The following is a 21,353-nucleotide window of genomic DNA, read 5'->3' on the forward strand; positions in this document are numbered from 1 at the left end:
TATAGACTACAGCAAAGCCTTTGACTGTGTAGATCATGAAAAACTATGGAATGCTTTAAAAGAAATGGGGGTGCCACAGCATCCGATTCTCCTGATGCGCAACCTATACTCTGGACAAGAATATGGAGAAACCAATTGGTTCCCCATCGGAAAGGGTGTGAGACAGGGGTGTATTTTATCACCATATTTGTTTAATCTGTATGCAGAACATATGATACGGAAAGCGGGATTGGACCAAGATTAAGGAGGTGTGAAAATTGGAGGGAGAAACATCAATAATTTAAGATATGCAGACGATACCATACTCTTAGCAGAAACCAGTAATGATTTGAAACGAATGCTGATGAAAGTTAAAGAGGAAAGCACAAAAGCAGGACTACAGCTGAATGTCAAAAAGACTAAAGTAATGACAACAGAAGATTTATGTAACGTTAAAGTTGACAATGAGGACATTGAACTTGTCAAGGATTATCAATACCTCGGCACAGTCATTAACCAAAATGGAGACAATAGTCAAGAAATCAGAAGAAGGCTAGGACTGGGTAGGGCAGCTGTGAGAGAACTAGAAAAGGTCCTCAAATGCAAAGATGTATCACTGTACATCAAAGTCAGGATCATTCAGGCCATGGTATTCCCAATCTCTATGTATGGATGTGAAAGTTGGGACAGTGAAAAAGGCGGATAAGAGAAAAATCAACTCATTTGAAATGTGGTGTTGGAGGAGAGCTTTGCGCATACCATGGACTGCAAAAAAGACAAATAATTGGGTGTTAGAACAAATTAAACCAGAACTGTCACTAGAAGCTAAAATGATGAAACTGAGGTTATCATACTTTGGACACATCATGAGAAGACATGATTCCCTAGAAAAGACAATAATGCTGGGGAAAACAGCAGGGAGTAGAAAAAGAGGAAGGCCAAACAAGAGATGGATTGATTCCATAAAGGAAGCCACAGACCTGAACTTACAAGATCTGAACAGGGTGGTTCATGACAGATGCCCATGGAGGTCGCCGATTCATAGGGTCGCCATAAGTCATAATCGACTTGCAGGCACATAACAACAACAACAATGGTTTTTGGTTATCAGTGACCCTGCCCTTCCTCAAAGTCCTCTGGCACACAGAAAACTCAGAAGAATGAAGCGACCAACTTTCCACTTTCTTCCCACCCATCCCCAGAAATTGAAAGCTGTGGATGTCTCTCCCACAGCTTCTGATCTTCCTAACTACCTGGTATGAAGTAACCATCTCATTTCACACACAAGATTAGAAGATAAAACGGTAGAAGACTCACACAGCTTCTAACTTTCTCCAAATCAGAACACAAAACAAGAGATGATGCCCTGCCCCTCTTTTATTTTTGAAAAATGTACCCCAAACAGCACTTTCAGGCTCTTGTGTACATTCCTGAGAAACAGAACAGCGAAGGGTTAGTCCCTCCCAAGTGAGACCAATACCTCCCCTTTTGAGTCCTCTTGCAAGCATATAATTGACTGAGTGGGCTGGTTTGGTAGGGTTTGTTTTAATAAGGTCTAGCACTTCATTGCTGGTCTTTAAGGCACCAAATCTACAGCTGGTACTGACAACCATTTTTGTGGGCCTCTGAATTTATGTGTTACACATATAAAGATATTAAGGAATAAACTTTCAGAAAAAATCCAAAATAGAAGTTGGACCTTTAACAAAAAGTTGCAATGTTTCCTCACCTCCTAGTAGAAATGTTCCTGTTCAGAGTTCCAGAGGGTCTGCACATCCTCCTCCAGGATACTATATTATCCTATACTAACTAGAGGCTCAAGCAGGGCATTCTATTCCCTCAACCCCAGCTTTGTTTTATTTTCTTTTTTTTTATCATTAATTTTATTCAAATTTTCCAACAAAACAAAACAAAACCAAAAAAACAAATTAAACAATAAAATAAAATGTTGACTTCCGATTTGTTGCAGATCAGTTATAGGTCTATGATATATAACAAACCTGTCTCTTAATATATTACAAAATCACTTTCCTCCAGTAGTTATCTTAATTAATCATCAAATCTCATTAACATCACTTTATTCTTTCTGCAAAGAGTCAAAGAGAGGTTTCCACTCCTTGAGAAATATATCCCTCGATTTTTCTTCAAATAAACATGTCAATTAATCCATCTCATCAAGTCTACTAGGACCAATAATTTCAATAGCCATTTTTCCATTATCAGTGTTAATTCCATCTTCCAACTTCCATCCTTGCACCCATAATAATCTTGCTGTCATAGTCATATAGTAAGAGTCTAATGGGAATTTCCTTCATCACAAATATTTCATTGCCATCAATTCTGAATGTGTTGCTGAAATATTGTTGTAAAGTCATATCTCTGTTCCTCTTTTTTACGAAATGCACTAGCACATCTCTTGAGAGTTTTTCCATTGTCACATATCTGGAATTAATTCTATAAATTTTATCTATTTCAAGTTCCATCAAATCATTCCAGTCCAGAAATTCCATCGAAACATTGATAGCTTTATCTCTGATATCTTCATCAATTTCTCCAGGGACAACGCCGAATTCCAAACAGTAATCTTTATCTCCAGGATCCACAAACTCCAAGTATTTTTCCAGTTCCACACTTGATAAATCTGTTCCAATCTCCAGGACTTGCATCCTCCCTTCAATTTTTGCCATAAAGTCCAAATCTTTTTCCAATTCCACATTTGATATATCTGATCCAATCTCCAGAATTTGCTCCTTCCCTTTAATTTCTTTTTCATATTCTATTGCTTGTCCATCTGCTTCTTTCCTCATATAATCCTTTATTTCTTTCAACTCCTGTTTCACTTTACCAAATTCAGTTGCCATCTCTTGTCTACTCTGTCCCAGTTCTTGTTTCGTTATCTTAATCTCATCCATTATCTTCTGAAACATATCCAGAGGGGAAAACCCTTCCAGGGGTACATCCAGGGTCTCTGCCACTTCTTTGATTGTCATTCTTAAAGCTGAAAAAAAAAAACCCTTCAAATTTCCAATACAGCCACAATTCCCAAGTAAAGAGTAATTTGCTTCTTTTTCCAGCAATAAGGGAGTTAATATTCCAGGCCTGTTGACATCTGGCCAGCACAGTTCTTATCTCCCGCACGTCCAAGAATGCAAAACAAATTTGGTTCACAGCGCCGAACAATTAGTAACATACACGAACAGCAGATTCGTCTAAAGAAAGTAGTCCAAGAAAAAGTAGTCCCAGACATATATCAATCAAATAATCATCTAAATCAGATTTTCTCTTCGGATAAATTGCCCCTCATCCGTTTTAATCTTTATAGTTTCCAAATTCAGGCCTACTTTTTGCCATAAAAAATAAGATAAGCTTTTTAAATTTTCTTTCCTCCTCCTTAATTCCTTGTATAAAAGAGAGAAGTGTAACTCACCCAGGTATCTTAATTGCTGATTCTAAAACAAATCTCTTTTACAGTAGTAATTTAAGCCAAATGATAAGATTAGACAGAAGAAAGCTCGCCCGTTGTGGATCGTTTAAAAGAAAAAACGTCTCGCTTTTTTTCAGCCCAGGTTGCTGGAAGTCCTAACTCCGTCCTCGGCTGCTAGGTATGCCTTCCTTTCCCAGGGAATTCCTGATCAATTCCAGCCACCGACAGCCCAACGAAGTTTCTGTGGATAATCTATTCGGTTCACCCTTGCCTGGGAGAACATTTACACCAGTCAAAGTTCCCTTTTGACTGATTTTAAACTGAAAAAAGCTTCCTCTGAGACAGAGCTCTGTCAGAGGCAGCCACAGGCGGAGCAATCTTCCAGGAAGTCCTTTGTTTTATTTTCCAACTGACAGTCAACATTCCTTGGCTACTAAATTCAGCCCTTATTGGGCTGTTTTGGGAAAAGGGGTCATTGTCTCCTTATATGTCTCCCTAAAACATTTTTGTACTTCTGTGTATCCTCTGGTTCCCCAGACCATGCCAATACCTCCCCTTTTGTTTCTCAGTGGTTCTGCCAGCACTCATTACCTGAGTTCACTATTAGAAATGATTTCTCTCATTATTGCAGAATGTGTGCTTGTTCTCAGCAGCACATTCTATTCTATTCAAATGGTAAGATTCTGGCCTAATTTGAAACTTGCAGAAAGGTATCACAGCAGAGACACTTCAGTCAGTGAAGCACCTCAAGAATCAAACAAATCCCTAGCAGAGGTTCTTTGAATGCTTCAACTTTAAACACACTTATTTGGAAGTCTCCGTGAACTCAAAAGACATCAACTTCCAAGAAAAAAATGTTTTAAGAACTGAAGCTCAAATGTTCAAACCCTACATTTGGCCTAAACTTTCCGTAGTGTTATGGTGGAATAGGAGTGGTCAATGATAAGTTTATGCCTTATCTCTTCAGGATCTCTTATGGAAGGTGTAGCTCTACCTTTAGAATTCTAGATGCAGTCCAACCTTTTCCACACAGACAAAATACAATACACTTATGCCATTCGTGCTATAACATATAATGTTCTACAGCAGGGGTTCCCAAATGGAACATCAGTGGTCCACATGCTTCATTCAAGTGGTCTATGATGTGTCTGTGGATGTGGGACTGAAGATGGGAGGCAGCACTTCCACTGTGTTAACTATTCATATTGATTTTAATTGCCTCTTTTCTTTCTTGTATTTTATTGCATTAAATTTTGAATTCTGTGGAACACAATATATAAGAAATTACAGTAGCAATAAATATACAATTAAAAACCATGCAGCATCTGGCACAGCACATTACAACTGCTACTACGTGCAGAAAAATCATTAAGTGGTGCACCAAGACCCCCAGTGGTCCGTGGGGAAAAAGTCTGGGAACATTTGGTCTACAGTTTGGGTCTACAGTACTTCAGTAAAATACAGACTAGTACATTCTTATAAGTCTATACATTGTGCTATCTGACATTATTATTTCTTCCAATTACCCATCCCTCTTTTCTACAGTATCTCATGTGCTACATGCATCATTAGTTGAGTTATGCCTTCCTTTCCAATACTTTCCAGTTATCAATGCAATGGAAACAGCATAGGAGGCAACTACGGTAACTTAGTTAGCAAACTGATTTGCATCTCCTGACTTGCAAGGATAACTCTTGCATCATGCTTTATTGCTAACCCCCTGAAAGAAGACTAACACTGGAATTCTATACATGACTATTCAGAAGCAAGCCCCATGGAGTTCAATGGACTTGCTCTCAAGTAATTGAATACAGAACTGCAGCCTTAGAGAGGTACTTTTTTCACCCCTAAAAGCCCTCATAGCCACCCCATTTTCGGTTTGCACATGCACCTATACGTGGGAGCTATATGCGGTTTCCCATTTCTGAAATGACAAAAGTTGCTCTGGAGAAATTATTGCGCTCACTCCAGAGTAATTTGTGTCATTTCAGGAACTGGAAAGCATTCTTCCGCAATCATGGAGTTGCAGTCGCAATGTCCACAAAGTCCCAGCTTCCATGTTATGGCTGCTTTTAAGCATTCTGTGCACCTAGCAACTCACTAATAAAAAAAAATTGTGACAAATGGCCACAACATTCCTCAGTGAAACACACACAAAAACATAGTAGACAAATGCTTCTGTGGCATAATTTTTTGTCAGTGGAAACTTAAGATGACACCGATAGCTACATCTAATCTGAAGAGAATGCAGCTTGTCAAGAAGAGTCACTTTTGAAAACAAATGGACAGAGTAAATTTGTACTGCCCTTTGCCCCAGGAATCCTGAATTTAAAATTATAAATGGCAGTTTCGAACTACATTGTACTATCATTGAAAGGGCACTTTTCAGCCAAAGTCAAGCACTTCGGTCCCCTTTCACATCAATGGAGGAGAGTGAAAGCATGCGTTTGACTCTCCTCTATTAAAATAAAAAAGATTGGAGAGCTTTTAACTCTGGCTACCTTATGCCCAAAATGTATAGCCTTTACCTTAATCTTCATATGTCTCAACTATTAAATAAATATGCTCAAGGATGGTTACTACCTGCAAACCTTAGTGGTTAAGGTGTTGGACTACGACCTGGGAGACCAGGGTTCGAATCCCCACACAGCCATGAAGCTCACTGGGTGACCTTGGGCCAGTCACTGCCTCTCAGCCTCAGAGGAAGGCAATGGTAAACCCCTTCTGAATACTGCTTACCATGAAAACCCTATTCCTAAGGTCACCATAAGTCAGAATCAACTTGAAGGCAGACCATCCATCATCAATACACATGGAGCTTTGAGTTTCATAATAGGCTCCTGCTGGGAGAAAGGGTGGGATATAAATCAAATAATAAATAAATAAAATAAATAAATAATAATTTAAAAAACAAAAACCTAGATCCCTACTCCATCTAAATTTTGACAAGGAAGACTTATGAACTGACTCATGCAATAATCCTATTGCACACTTACCTTGGGGTGAATCCCAATGAACTAATGGGACTTATATCTGATTGGCCTGCACACATATCTCTTTGTCAATGATTCCAAAGTATAGCCTCTGCAGCAGTCAGTAATGTCAAAGTAGGGTAACAAAAAAGTAATGGTCAACAAATATTCCAGAAAAAGAATGCTATAATGAAGAATAGGTAAGGGTATGGAGTTGGAGGTGGGGGGACAAAAGTGCCAGATTTAATTCCTTTTTATAATGTTTATTGTCTAAGTTGCAGAAAGAAATTGAACAGATTTACAAATGTTGGAGCCCGGCATATTAAATTGCCCCGAAAGTTAGTAATCAAATTTAGGCACATTTATCCAGTTTAAAAATTTTCTTCTGTGTTTTATACTTTGCATGCTAATGTAATAAAATTCCTCCAGACATAACAGTGCAACCCAAACAGAGTTTGATCAGCTTTTTATAATTACAGATGAACTTGGCATAAAGAAAAAAAGTCAATGGGCTCACATGCTCTCTTTCTTCCTGCTCCCAAATCACCACCACAGACCGAAATGAATCAATGGAACTACATTTCTTTGACACTATTATCTCCCTAATCCTGTGAAATAAGATCCACCTACACTTATCCCTGTAGCAAGAGGCACAAGAGATAAGCAAAAAGTATTGAGCTTCAAATACAATCCTGGTTTTTTTCCTGAGCTCAAAGCACCTGAACAAGGCATGTCCCAGATTAGTATTCTTGGAAAGGTAGTTCAAATAAGTTTCCAATGATACTTCAAGAACACCGCCTGAACAGATCAATATATATGTATTTATTAGTTTTCCTTACAGGTCTCCCCAAAAAATGTCAAAATACAGGTTTTCAACTCCAGATAAAAGCTTCAGTTCCTATAAAAACTGATTTATGAATTAGGTTACCAACTATATTTATCTAACACAGCCTTCCCCAACCTAGAGCCCTCCAGGTATTTTGGACTCCAACTCCCATCAGTCGCAGGCAGCACAGAGACATAGAATAGTACAGAACACACACACACACACACACAGAGTACAACAGCAGTTTCACAGCTCTTTCAATTTAGTATATGGGCTGTGATAATACCCAAAGCAGCACTGTTAAACCAGAAGGCACATTTCTAGTAAGCCTTTTTCTTTCTCTGAACTATTGCCTGTACAACAAGAGTGTCTTGTGCATCCAAAATATGCCTTGGGAAGCTAGACATATTCAACAAGAATGTATAACAAGCAATACACATTGTCTACCTAGGCAACAGGAAAAAAAGGATTAAAAGCTAAGATGTCAATTGGAAGGGAGGCAAAGGATGTAGCTATATTTCCCAGAAAAAAGTCTCTTGTTCATATGAAATCATTTTATGCCTTTCAACAAGTAAAGTTTTGTGTATTCCAGTTTCTTACTAAAATTAATCTGTGAAGAGCAGGTTCTGATCTAGATTATCACTTTCTACCCCCACTACACACACAGTTCTCTGGTATCAAGCAGCAAACAGGAATAACGAGAACCATAAAATTAAACATTCCTCCAAGTTTCAAGCATCAGGAGACTAGGAAAAACACCCATTCTCCCATTTATGTAATTGGATTTCAATACAGCACCACTGTGAAATTTTGTTTTAACATGTTGAGATTTTGCTAATACTGTTATTGAACTTTTAATACTTTTCATTTGAGGGCCAAAACTGCTCACTGGGGAGCCTTTTTGGGGACCACATGCCAGTGGCTGATGAGACCAAAGACACAAGCGAGCAAATGGGACTCTTACCTTGTACAGCAGGCTACATTCCAGTCACAGAGAAAGGTCAGAGATGCCTGTGCGCACACTCATGTAGACAGACACTGCTCTCTATCCAAGCAAGCAACATTATCACAACTCAAGGACACATTCCAGCTACGCAAAAGCACTGTACGGATTAAGCAAGTCCAGTGGATTAAGGAGAAGGGGTGTGACCTGGGGAAAGTCCTGCGGGCCAGATAGAGGAGCCTGGAATGCCACATTCAGTCCCTGGACCTGGGCTTCCTTAGCCTCATCTTAAAACCACCCCACTCTTCAGCTCTAGCTCCACAACAAAGGCATGCAAGACAGTTCTTTACAACACTGATGAACATCAGCTCTGAATTATGCATCACAGTAACTATCCTGGGGAGTAATCTGTTTATAGATGAACAGTCAAAGAGGTAGAAGGAGTGGGGTGGAAGAAACCATACTCCAAAACCTTAACGTTGGGCAATTGTAGTCTTACTACTGTGTACAGTAGTACTGTACTGTACTTCCCACATCCTCTTGTGTCTCATTCCTCTTCCCTATCTTCTATTTTACTTTAAAATGCCAAGTCTGCAGGTGTATGTATGTTATGTGTCTTCAAGTCGATTACGACTTATGGCGACCCTATGAATCAGCAACCTCCAATAGCATCTGTCATGAACCACCCTGTTCAGATCTTGTAAGTTCAGGTCTGTGGCTTCCTTTATGGAATCAATCCATCTCTTGTTTGGCCTTCCCCTTTTTCTACTCCCTTCTGTTTTTCCCATCATTATGGTCTTTTCTAGTGAATCATGTTTTCTCAATGTATGTCCAAAGTATGATAACCTCAGTTTCATCATTTTAGTTTCTAGTGGTAGTTCTGGTTTAATTTGTTCTAACACCCAATTATTTGTCTTTTTCATGGTCCATGGTACCCGCAAAGCTCTCCTCCAACACCACATTTCAAATGAGTTGATTTTTCTCTTATCTGCTTTTTTCACTGTCCAACGTTCACATCCATACATAGAGATTGGGAATACCATGGTCTGAATGATCCAGACTTTAGTGTTCAGTGATACAGCTTTTCATTTGAGGACCTTTTGTAGTTCTCTCATAGCTACCCTCCCCAGTCCTAGCCTTCTAATTTTTTGACTATTGTCTCCATTTTGGTTAATGACTATGCTAAGGTATTGATAATCCTTGACAAGTTCAATGTCCTCATTGTCAACTTTAAAGTTACATAAGTCTTGTTGTCATTACTTTAATCTTTTTGATGTTCAACTGTAATCCTGCTTTTGTGCTTTCCTCTTTAACTTTCATCAGCATTCCTTTCAAATCAATACTAGTTTCTGCTAGTAGTATGGTATCGTCTGCATATCTGCAATTATTGATATTTGTTCCTCCAATTTTCACACCTCCATCTTGGTCCAATCCTGCTCTCCGTATGATATGTTTTGCGTGTAGATTAAATAAATAGGGTGATAAAATACACCCCGTCTCACACCCTTTCCGATGGGGAACCAATCGGTTTCTCCATGTTCTGTCATCAATAATAAAAACATATATAAAACAATTTCATATATATAATCCATTTCAAATCCAATACAGACACAGACTGTTATATGTTCATGGGTCTGAACTGGCAGTGACTGACCAGGAATGAGACCCTGGAGTCGCAGTGGATAGCTCAATAAAGATGTCGCCCCAGTATGCAGCAGCTGTGAAAAAGGCAAATTCCATGCTAGGGATCATTAGGACAGATACTGAAAATAAAACTGTCAATATAATGCTGTTATATAGATCTATGGTGCAGCTGCATTTGGAATACTGTGTACAATTCTGGTTGCCTCACCCCAAAAGGGATATTGTAGAGTTGGAAAGGATTCAGAAAGGGCAACCAAAGTTATCAAGAGAATGGATTGATTCTAGTATGAGGAAAGCGTGCAGCATTTGGGGCTTTTTTTCCCAAGAAAAGGTGAGTAAGAGGTGACATGATACAAGTGTATAAAATTATGCATGACACGGAGAAAGTAGATAGAGAAATGTTTTTTCTCACTCTCTCCTAACACTAGAATTCATGGACATCCAATGAAACTGAATGTTAGAAGATTCAGGACAGACAAAAGAAAGTACTTCCTCACACAGTGCAGTTAGATTATGGAATTCACTGCCACAAGAAGCAGTGATGGCCACCCACTTGGATGGCTTTAAAAGAGAATTAGACATATTAATGGAGGATAAGGCTATGAATGGCTACTAGCCATGATGGCTATGCTCCGCCTCCATAAACGGAGGAGGTATGTTTCCAAATACCAGTTGGTGGAAACTACAAGAGAGTGCTCTTGCACTCAGGTCATGCTTGCAGGCTTCCCATGGGCATCTGATTGGCCACTGTGAGAACAGGATGCTAGACTAGATGGACCACAAGCTTGCTCCAGCAGGCTCTTCTCATGTTCTTATGATAAAAATCTTCACTTAAAAGACTTGTTGAAAAAGAAAGGTTTTCAATAGGTCTCAAGAGGACAATCGACAGCACCTGTCTGATATCTAACAAGAGGGAGTTCTAAAACAGTATGTGCCACCACACTAAGGGCCTGTTTCCTACGTGATACAGAATGAACGTCATGGTGAGATGGTATATATGCAAGGCTTCTCCTGCATAGCGCAGTGATCAGTTGGGCATACAAGGGGCAAGATGTTCTTTTAGGTATTCTGGTCTCAAGCTACATGGCTTTGTACACTACTACCAGCATCTTGAACTTGGCCCTCTAGATAATTGGCAGCCAGCACAATTATTTCATTAGAAGCATAACATAATGGCAATAGTGTGCCAAGTGAGCAGTCAAGCTTATGCATTTTGTACAAGCTGCAGGTTCCAGGCTAACTTCAGAGGTAGTCCTAAATACAGCACATTGCATTACTTCAACCTGGAGGTTACCGGTGGATGGATAACGATGATCAGGCTATCCTGGTCCATATATGTCCATACCTGCCTTACCTGCTGAAGCTGGCAAAAGACACTGCTACATGAGGGCCTCTAAAGATAGAGATGGATTCAGAAGCATTCCCAGAATATGAATCTGCTGCTTCAAGGGAGTACAACCCCACAGAAAGGAGGCAATTGACTAATCCAGATTCAGGAACTACTCACCCAGAATTTAGACACAGTTTAATGACTCTCATGTAACCTATCAAGTCCAGGAAATGGTTGAAGCTTTAGATGGCCCCTTCCGATTCAGATGTAACAGAGAAATAGAACTGGGTTTCTTCAGCGTACTGATGTCACCTCACCCCAAATTTCCTAATGGCTACTCACAATGGCTTCATATAGATGTTAAAAAGAACTGGGAACAAGATGGCACTCTGTGGCACCCAACAGCACAACTGCCAGGGGACTGAGAAATAATCATCAACGCTATCCTCTGAAACTGACTACTGAGATAGGATCATAACCACGGTAAAACAGTGCCTCCAATGCCTATCTCACTGTCAGTTTTAAGATATTATGGTCAATGGTATCAATAGCTGCTGAAAGTTCAAGTTGAGAAGAACACACCTCTTTTTAAGCCAGAGTGCTTACTTATCTAAAGGGCTATGTAAACAATATTAATATTTACAGAGCACAGATCAACATCAGTTTTTAACCTATGTTTTGTGACAATTTATCAGTATGTAACTGACGGGAGGGAGGAAAAAGATCAAGTTTGCATTTCTGTTGCCCTCTCAAACTTTAAGCACAATCATGCTCCCAAATCCTGACCTATGTATAGAAAGCAGGGATCAGTGGAGAGCCAAGGCTAGACCAGGCTATTTCTTTCTTCTCCCTAACCCTTTCCTTTCACCTGTTACACACTTAGGACCAATCACATGCAGCACACTATCACTAAATTGTAGATGAAGGAAAAGGGCAAGGGGGAATGTTGTGTTAGTTCTAAAAAGAATGGGAGAATTCACACAATGAGAAGGGAAGAGAACATAAAATCCTACAGTGTGCTCCATCCCAATATCCTAACTTTGGCTATGTAATTGGCCAAACCTACACTGGGCCCCAGAAGTACAAGAAAATTATCTACTATTTACTGTGTTTCAACTTCTAACACTATTTAATAGGACAATAATGTCGCATTAACTTTGCAAACCTTCACACTGATCCTAACAATTACTGAGAGAAGCTTTACAAAACAGGGAACCAAAGCTGAGAGAATGACCACGGTCAAGACCCTACTTAATAGCCAAGATAAGAACGAACCTTTTGGCAAGCGCATTCAGCCCCTTTGTATGGGCCTGCAAATAAACCAAAAAGTCTAAATACAGTCTCCTGTTTCATCCAGACTGGGAGGCTATGGTTAATGGCTTAAGTTAATTTTGGCAAAGCTTCGTATTCTGGCTTGTTCTGAAGATGTTAAATCATAGGTTTCACAGTTCTGACAAAACAGGAAGTTATAGTTAACAGAAGCTTTCCAGGCTTGGATGAAGAGAGAAGTGAATGGACTTAAAGGCAATATACGATTGACCAAAAGCAGCCTCTTCCTAAAAGTAGTTTCCATTAAAAAAATGATTTTGATTCTTTAAATTGGATATTTTTACGACACCAAATTAAAGAAAGCAGTTGATTAAGCATATGACTATATGGGCTGGATCCAGACTTGTGGTGAGAGTTGTGTTCACACAATGCTTTGCTGAAGGAGGGGGCAGATGATTTTCACCAATTTCTTCTTCCCCCTGTAGAGCCCTGAAAGGTTGCTCTAGAGGGTTGTGGCATCCTCCAGAACAACATAGGAGGTGTTGCTGGGGACTGCGGGAGTAGAGGAAACTGACAAAAATAATTCTCCCTTCATCCAGTGGGAGCCACTGCTGGTTCAGATGTCCTTCCATTCATGGGAGGACATGTCTGGATCCATCCCACTATGAATTAATTGGTTTTTTAAAAAATAACACATTTGCACATGAACAACCTTTCTGAAGAAAAAAGCCTATTTTGGTTTGGATGCCACATGAAGCCCCATCTTATTAGAGGCATTTCTTCCAGAATGAGAAAGGAGAATGCCTCTAATAAGGTGATTTCTGCCACCCACAGTTTTTGTAAGTACTTGCATTAATAACAAACAGCTAATGTATACCTTTTTAATTATGAGGGCTTTTTAAATAAATAATTCAACTCAATATTGCACCCTTGTTATTCTGCTTCATTAACTCTTTCACACAACATGTACATATCTTGACATCAGTCTGTACAACCCGTGTGCTCAAGATTAAAAACTTCTGCACTAAGCTATTATATACTAATTTACCTTTGAACGTTTCTAAAGAAGACACCAGGAAGAAAAAAAGAGAAGAGAGAATCACATCCTTTTAAAAAACTTCTTTTTCATACCTTTCCTTTACAAACACAACTAAACTACTTAATATACAATTAATCATTTAAAATAGTCTAGCCAGTCTAGTTGGTTCAACAGAACATACAGGAATGAAGAGAAAGGATCTCAGAAGTTCTGCCTGTGTTTCTAGTTCTGGAAAGTAGAAATACTACGAGGCAAGACCGCACACCTTCTATAAAAGTTGGATACAACAAAATACCCAGCCACATATTAAATTCAGGGCTATCCAACATGACAACCAATTTGTTTTTATAGTTTTTTCTACCTTAGAGAATCTTGCAATGAGCCCATTTTACCATTGTATGCTTTGTTTAGGATTATTTCTCTCTACTTACATAAGGGATTTGCTTTGTTTTAGTTACAGCACAGTAAATTTCCCAAGAGATATATAGGTCTAAGATTTAGAAGTCTGTCTGAACTTGTTGACATTATGATTAATTTTAAGTTATGAATTAACAATTGAATTTTAACCATTATATATCAGATACTTTTCAAGCAGTGATATTCCAAACAAGGAATATTTTCAATGCAAGCCCCCAAATCATTTGTAAGATAAACTTGTGCTTGGGGTCAGTAGTCATATCAACTACGTTAAAATGTTACAAACACTATTTATTGTGTAATTAACCTTCCATCAAGTGGGGAATCAACTACCTACTTCAGTTGCTAACATAATACATTCAATAGATGAGAACTCAAATGTATGAAAAGTTTTCTCCTCATCTCACTATGATCCCCAGATCAACAATCAAATTCCCTTGGTCTCTTGGTTGTATCAACACTAGTGCAAACTGTTACTCCCACCTTTTTCAATAATATAAAGCAGTTTGATTGTGTAAATGGTCTCTTGCGTTCCAAAGCAGAAATACTATATTTCAGTTCAAATGATCATTCTAGGCTTCATAATAAATGAAGTGTCCTCCTCCTCCCCCTCATCTCTCTCCTTTCCTTCCAGTCTGTGTTCTCGCTTATTTTTCTGCTTTGGTTACTTGACATTAAGCTTCAGACAAAATGGGGAACTCTGGCTTAATACAAGCCAGAATCTTCTCAAAGCCACAGCACAATGGGAAGAAGAGAAGGCAGAGAGGAGCACTTGGCCCTAATGCTCATTCTCAACTTAATAAACCACAAACAATAGGGTAAGAGTATAGGCTCTTGCCCAATACATAACACCGCTCAAAAATTAGACAGGCTAGCTAATACACAGGATACATATTATTATTATTATTAGATTTATATCCAGCCCTCCTCCCAATAGCCCAGGGCAGCAAACAAAAGTGCTAAAAACACTCTAAAACATAATAAAAACAGACTTTAAAATATATTACAAAATATATTATAGCAGTCTTACCTTTCAAATTAAATGTAACTGTAACATTGATTATATGATGAACTGTTAGACAACCAGTCAGGCAAACTGAAATATTTCACTCTTTTTGTTCAGGTCTGGTATTACCTAAAAAGAAAGAGATAGGTATAATTTTAAACTTAGTTTAGAGATGGCATCTTTTCACAAAGCTAAAGTACTGTCTCAGCCTAACTTACCTCACAGGGTTGTTAAAAGGATAAAATCAGGGGGGGACTGTGATGTTCCTGCTTATAGTGTAAATATGGTAAGTGCTGTTTATATAGAAGACATATGGTAAGTGGAGTGAAAGAGGAGGGGGGAGTACATGAGCAGTAGAATGCTGGATGATTGGCTGAGCGTTTGAATGGCTGGGAGTATAAATGGAAGAATGACAGTTGAATCTGGGTGGATGTTGGGAGTGTGGAGAAAGAGGGAGTTGGAGTTCTGATTAATAATAAGTCAAGTACAAAACAGGAATAGATGAAACCATACACTTGTGAAACATTCTAAAACTAATCTTGTTATTTCTGATATTTAATAAATACTTATTTGGTTTACCAACGGCCTGATCCTTGGCTGGGGGATATACATACCAGAAGGGAGGGCAAGGTAATTACCAAGGCTGAACAGAAACAGTATCTAATGGTGGCAGCGGTGAAGGGAGGAATAATAACAATTCAAGTATCCAGAGCAACCCAGAGTTGTATAATAATAATATAATAATAATAATAAATTTAATTTCTGTGTCGCCTATCTGGCCAAAGGCCACTCTAGGCGACGTACAAAACAGTTAAAACACAATGAGATAAAACACAATAATACAATAAAAAACAGTATGAGAATAATACAGCAGCAACAATATTAAAACAGGGTAGGAGGCATTTCAGTCACAGTAATTAACCCTCCCCGGAGATCCCAAAGGCCTGTTGAAAGAGCCAGGTCTTTAAGGCTTTACGGAATACATTTAGGGAAGAGGCGTGCCGGAGATCTTGTGGGAGGGAGTTCCAGAGAGTGGGGGCTGCCACTGAGAATGCCCTCTCTCTTGTACCCGCCAATCTAGCTGTTTTTGTCGGCGGGATTGAGAGAAGGCCTTGAGTGGCTGATCTTGACGGGCGGCATAATTGGTGGCGTTGAAGGCGCTCCGTAAGATATGCGTTATCTATAAAGATACAAGGGGGTTGGGAACAGCATAAGCACGCAGTCACAAAAGTAACCAGCTAGAGAGAGACTCAGGCAAAGTCTCTGGGAGTATTGGTTATAGGACGTGACTGGTGGTGCTGCCTAGCAGGGGGATCTAGTGAGATCTGTGCTAGAGCGGAGTAAGAAACCATATAAAGGACGGTCCGGACTGGTGGTATCCCTGGTGGTGCCTAGTGAAAGGCAGTAGCCACAAGCAGGTGGGAACCTGACAGGGAGAACCAGGGAAGGACGTCACAGGGACGGACCATGCTTGTATGCCACCTTGAACTCCTTGGAGGAAAGATGGGCTATAAATGTAGTAATAAATAAAAGTTATCCAAGGACACTGGCCTGCACCTAAGGTGGTAATAGCAGTTTTCTAGCTGCAGAAGTGGGCCAGGAGACATATTTGTCCCTTCCAATGAGTTCTTAACCACAAATTATCTATGTTCCCAACATAAGCTGCTTGACGATATAAAGGACAATTAAGAATCCACGCTCAAGTTAGTGCTTTGCTTCCCTAACTCTGAAACTGTAAGCCCACTAGGTACCTGTATGCCCCAATTCTTCCATCTTAATTTGATCTGCCACGTTCTTGAATCAGTATAGAATGCTGCCTAAGGAACTTCCCCCAGTGTGTTTTCTTGAGCTAGGAAGGCTGAACAGTACAAGTTTTTAGAACCTATGTTTCACTCTGCCCACAGTGTGTTACACAGCAAAGTAAAAAAATAAGACAGTGGTTTTACACAGCTGAATCAAGCAATATTTTTAACTATACACATGAATTTGACACTAAACCTGATAGGCTCTAGTTGTTTAGTATCTTAAAATGATCAATTTTGTTTTCTTTAAAAATGCAGCCAAAGAATAAAGTCATTCCTCTTGTGACATCTGTTCTGTTTGAATAGTTATAAATTTTGCAGTTAGCAATTAAACCAGTCCAAGTATATTTGCACTTAAGTGATAAGGTGAGGGAAGAGGAGAGTCCATTGACTGTGACTAATGACGCAGCTGGGTCAAAGCCAAAAGGAAGCCCAGAGGCTGATGCGCACAGATGCGAAAGGAGAGTCTGGAGTTGTACGACGCACATAACAGGAACATGGAATGTGAGAAGCATGAACCAGGGAAAGTTAGAAATTGTCAAGCAAGAAATGGAGCGTATCAACATTACAATACTTGGTGTGAGTGAATTACAATGGGCAGGAATGGGACATTTTCAATCAGGCACTACAAAATATTTTATGCAGGAAATGAGAAATCAAGAAGAAATGGGGTTGCTTTAATAGTGAGAAGTGATGTAGCAAAAGCAATTAGGAGCTACAACGCAAGGTCTGAGCGAGGGATATCAATGAGATTAAACGGGAAACCTATTAACATAACCATCATTCAAGTCTACGCTCCAACATCAAACGCAGAAGAAGAAGAATTGGAGAGATTTTAAGCAGAAGTATAGGAGGAAAGTGATCACACACCAAAACAAGATATGATGATAATCATGGGGGACTGGAATCCAAAAGTAAGGAACAGAGAAGAACTAGGAATTGTGGGGAAATGGAGCTTAGGTGACAGAAATGAAGCAGGAGAAAGACTTATTGAATTCTGTGAAGCCAATGATTTGTTTCTTGCCAACACATTTTTTGAGCAACCAAAAAGATGACTGTACACGTGGACATAACCAGATGGTCAATATAGGAATCAAATTGATTATATAATTGGAAACAGAAGTTGGAGAAGTTCCATACTTTCTGCAAAAACAAAACCAGGAGCAGACTGCTCATGATATGATCATGAACTGATCATATCGAAAATCAGAGTAAAGCTAAAGAAGAAGAACAAAGCACTCATAATGCCAAAATACAATTTAAATAACATCCCAGAAGAATATAAAGATCAAATAAGGAACAGGTTTGAGGATTTAAATTTAATTGACAGAGAACCAGAAGAACTATGGACTGAAGTCAGGGACATTATCAGGGAAGAATGCAAAAAGACAATACCTCGTGTTAAAAAGAGAGAAAGACCTCAATGGATGACTGAAGAAACTTTTAAAATGGTTAGAGAGAAGGAAAGTAAAAGCAAAAGGAGACAGAAACATGCAACTATACAATGACTAGTACAGTGACGACCTCGCTTCAGTTGTTCATGCTCTGGTAACTTCTAGATTGGACTACTGCAACGCGCTCTACGTGGGGCTGCCCTTGAAGACTGTTCGGAAACTACAGCTAGTCCAGAATGCAGCGGCCAGATTGTTGACATGGACCAGAAGGTCCGCTCATATAACACCTGTTCTGGCCCGTCTGCACTGGCTTCCTATTTGCTTCCGGGCTAGATTCAAAGTGCTGGTTTTGACCTATAAAGCCCTACACGGCATGGGACCGCAATACCTGGTGGAACGCCTCTCCCAATATGAACCTACCCATACACTACGCTCAACATCTAAGGCCCTCCTCCGAGTACCATCCCATCGAGAGGCTCGGAGGGTGATGACTAGAACCAGGGCCTTTTCAGTAGTGGCCCCCAAACTGTGGAACAGTCCCCGTGATGAGGTGCACCTGGCGCCGACGCTACTATCTTTTCGGCACCAGGTGAAAACCTTTTTATACTCCCAGGCATTTTAAAGTGTATTTTAAACAGCATTTCCATATTTTGGATGTTGTTTGGTTCGTTATTGTTTGTTTGTTTTTTATTATTATTATTTATTGTATTTATATATTGTGCTTGTTTTTATCTTTTTGTACACCGCCCAGAGAGCCTTCGGGCTTAGGGCGGTATATAAATTAAAATAAATAAATAAATAAATAAATAAATAAATAAATAAATAGTACGTAGGGACAAAGAAAACTATTACAATAGTTATTGTATAAAAATAGAAAAGGACAACAAAATGGGAAGAACAAGAGCCCTATTCCAAAAGATTAGAGAAATGAAAGGGAAATTTAAACCACGAGTAGGGATGTTGAATAATCAACAGGGGAACACACTGACTGACCAAGATGAAATAAAAGGAAGATGCAAGCAATACACTGAAGAACTCTATAAAAGAGATGACAGGATGACAGATTCATTCACGGAGGAACCATATGATGAAGAACCAAAAATTTTAGAATGTGAGGTGAAAGCTGCTCTTAAAATTCTTGGAAGAAACAAATCACCAGGAACATATGGCATACCAATAGAGTTGCTACAAGCTACTGAGACTGAATCTGTCCAAATTCTTTTTTTTTTTTCAATAATTTTTATTCAGATTTTCATAAAACATACAAGACGAAATCATAAAACATTCAAAGACAAAAAACAAAATAAAAAATAGTTAAACAAAAAGAAAAAAAGAAAAAAAAAACAAAAATAAAAAATAAAGAGTAAAATATTGACTTCCCATTTGTCAAAGATCAAATCAGTTATAAGTCTATAATATATAACAATCCTGTCTCTTAAGTCATATTATAAAATCACTTTCCTCCAGTAGTTATCTTACTTAATCATCAAATCTCATAAACATTACTTTATTCTTTCCACAAAAAGTCAAAGAGAGGTTTCAATTCTTTAAGAAATATATCTATCAATTTTTTTTTCCAGATAAGCATATCGATTAATCCATCTCATTACTAATTATGATAATCTTATTGTCATAACCATAGTCAAAATAAACATTTCAATTAATCCATCACATCAGAATCTGTTAGGTTCAGTAATTTCAGTAGCCATTGTTCTATTATCCCTATTAGTTCCATTTTCCATCTTCCATCTTCAGTAGTCTTGTTAAGTCCAGTAATTTCAGTATCCAATCTTCCATTATCAGTATTCCATAATAATCTTGCTGTCAAAGCCATAGTCATATAGTAAGAGTCTGATGGGAATTACCTCTATCCCAAATATTTTCTTGCCATCCATTCTGAATAGGTTGCTGAAATACTGCTGTAAAATCATATCTCTGTTCTTTTTTTCAAAATACACTGGGTCATCTCTTGAAAGTTTTTCCATTGTCACATGGCTGCAATTAATTCCATAGATTTTCTCTATATTGGGCTCCATCACATCATTCCAGTCCAGAAGATTATCCATGCCATTGATAACTTTATCTCTAGAATCTTCATTAATTTCTTCAGAGATAACATTGAGTTCCAAACAATAGATTTTATTTCTAAAGTCCATAGACTCCAAATCTTGTTCCTGTTCCACGTTTGTTCCAATCTCCGGGGTCTCCTCTCTCACAGGGACCCCTGTTCCAGTCTCCAGGGTCTCCTCTCTCACAGGGACCCCTGTTCCAGTCTCCAGGGTCTCCTCTCTCACAAGGACCCCTATGTCTTTAATCTCCTGTGTCTCCAAACAATAGATTTTATTTCTAAAGTCCATAGACTCCAAATCTTTTTCCTGTTCCACGTTTGTTCCAATCTCCGGGGTCTCCTCTCTCACAGGGACCCCTTCCAGGGTCACCTCTCTCACAGGGACCCCTATATCTTTAATCTCCTGCGTCATTTTACTCAATTCAATTTTCAGCTCCTTACAACCCTGTCGCAGGTTTTGTTTCGTTATCTCAATCTCATCCATTATTTTCTGAAACATAGTTATTTCCAGATTCTCAGCCACTTTCTTAATTGCCATTTTAAAAGAAAAATATAGGAAAACCACTTCTTATTTCAGCAACAATTGGGTTAATACTCCAAACTTGGTGACATCACAGTATAAACAGAGCAAACAGCCTTATCTCTCCATGCTTAAGTAAACAAAATGCAGTTCCCAGGATCGAAACAATTAATGGCGGTCGTCAGGAAACAGATTCGTCAAAATAAAATAGACCAAAAAGAGAGTAGTCTCAGACAATATAATATTCTTCAAAATAAAAATCTGGAATAGAAATCCCTCTTCTGTGTATATCTTTAGAATGCAAATCCAGGACAGCTTTTTGCAACAAAAACAGAGATAAGCTATTAATTAGTGAGTAGCAGAGAGAAGTTATGGCTCCCCAGTGAGATGTCAAAAACCGATCAATCTGGCAAATCTCTTTTAAACAGCAACAATTTAAGTCAAGTAAAAGAAAAATATAGAAAGAAGGGTGCTTGCCTGTTAGTGCGTTCTCTCTTAGAAGATAAGATGAACGTTCGCTTTATCAGATAGAGCTTGTTGTTGAAAATCCGTCCCACCTTCGTCGGCTGGACCTCGTCCCATAAATTAATGAGATCTGGTCGTCCCAACAAAAATAGGCTTTGAGGTTAATCTCTTCGTTTCTCCCTACCCGGGAGAAGTTTAATCAGTCAAAAAAAAAAAAAATCTGACTGATATATCTGAATAAGCTTCTTTTGAGGC

General features: G+C 38.8%; 1 protein-coding gene across 2 annotated transcripts in view; it reads right to left on the bottom strand.

Annotated features, from left to right (window-relative positions):
• Nucleotides 1-21,353, bottom strand: part of OSBPL2 (oxysterol binding protein like 2) — a 105,306-nt gene that overhangs the window by 60,363 nt on the left and 23,590 nt on the right. For both annotated transcript variants that reach the window (XM_061631091.1, XM_061631092.1), the window contains exon 2: nt 14,874-14,978. The gene's annotated coding sequence lies outside the window, so the exon portion shown is untranslated. The remainder of the gene's footprint in view (nt 1-14,873; nt 14,979-21,353) is intronic.

Source organism: Rhineura floridana, chromosome 6 (genome assembly GCF_030035675.1).
Source record: "Rhineura floridana isolate rRhiFlo1 chromosome 6, rRhiFlo1.hap2, whole genome shotgun sequence".
Classification (NCBI taxonomy): domain Eukaryota; kingdom Metazoa; phylum Chordata; class Lepidosauria; order Squamata; family Rhineuridae; genus Rhineura; species Rhineura floridana.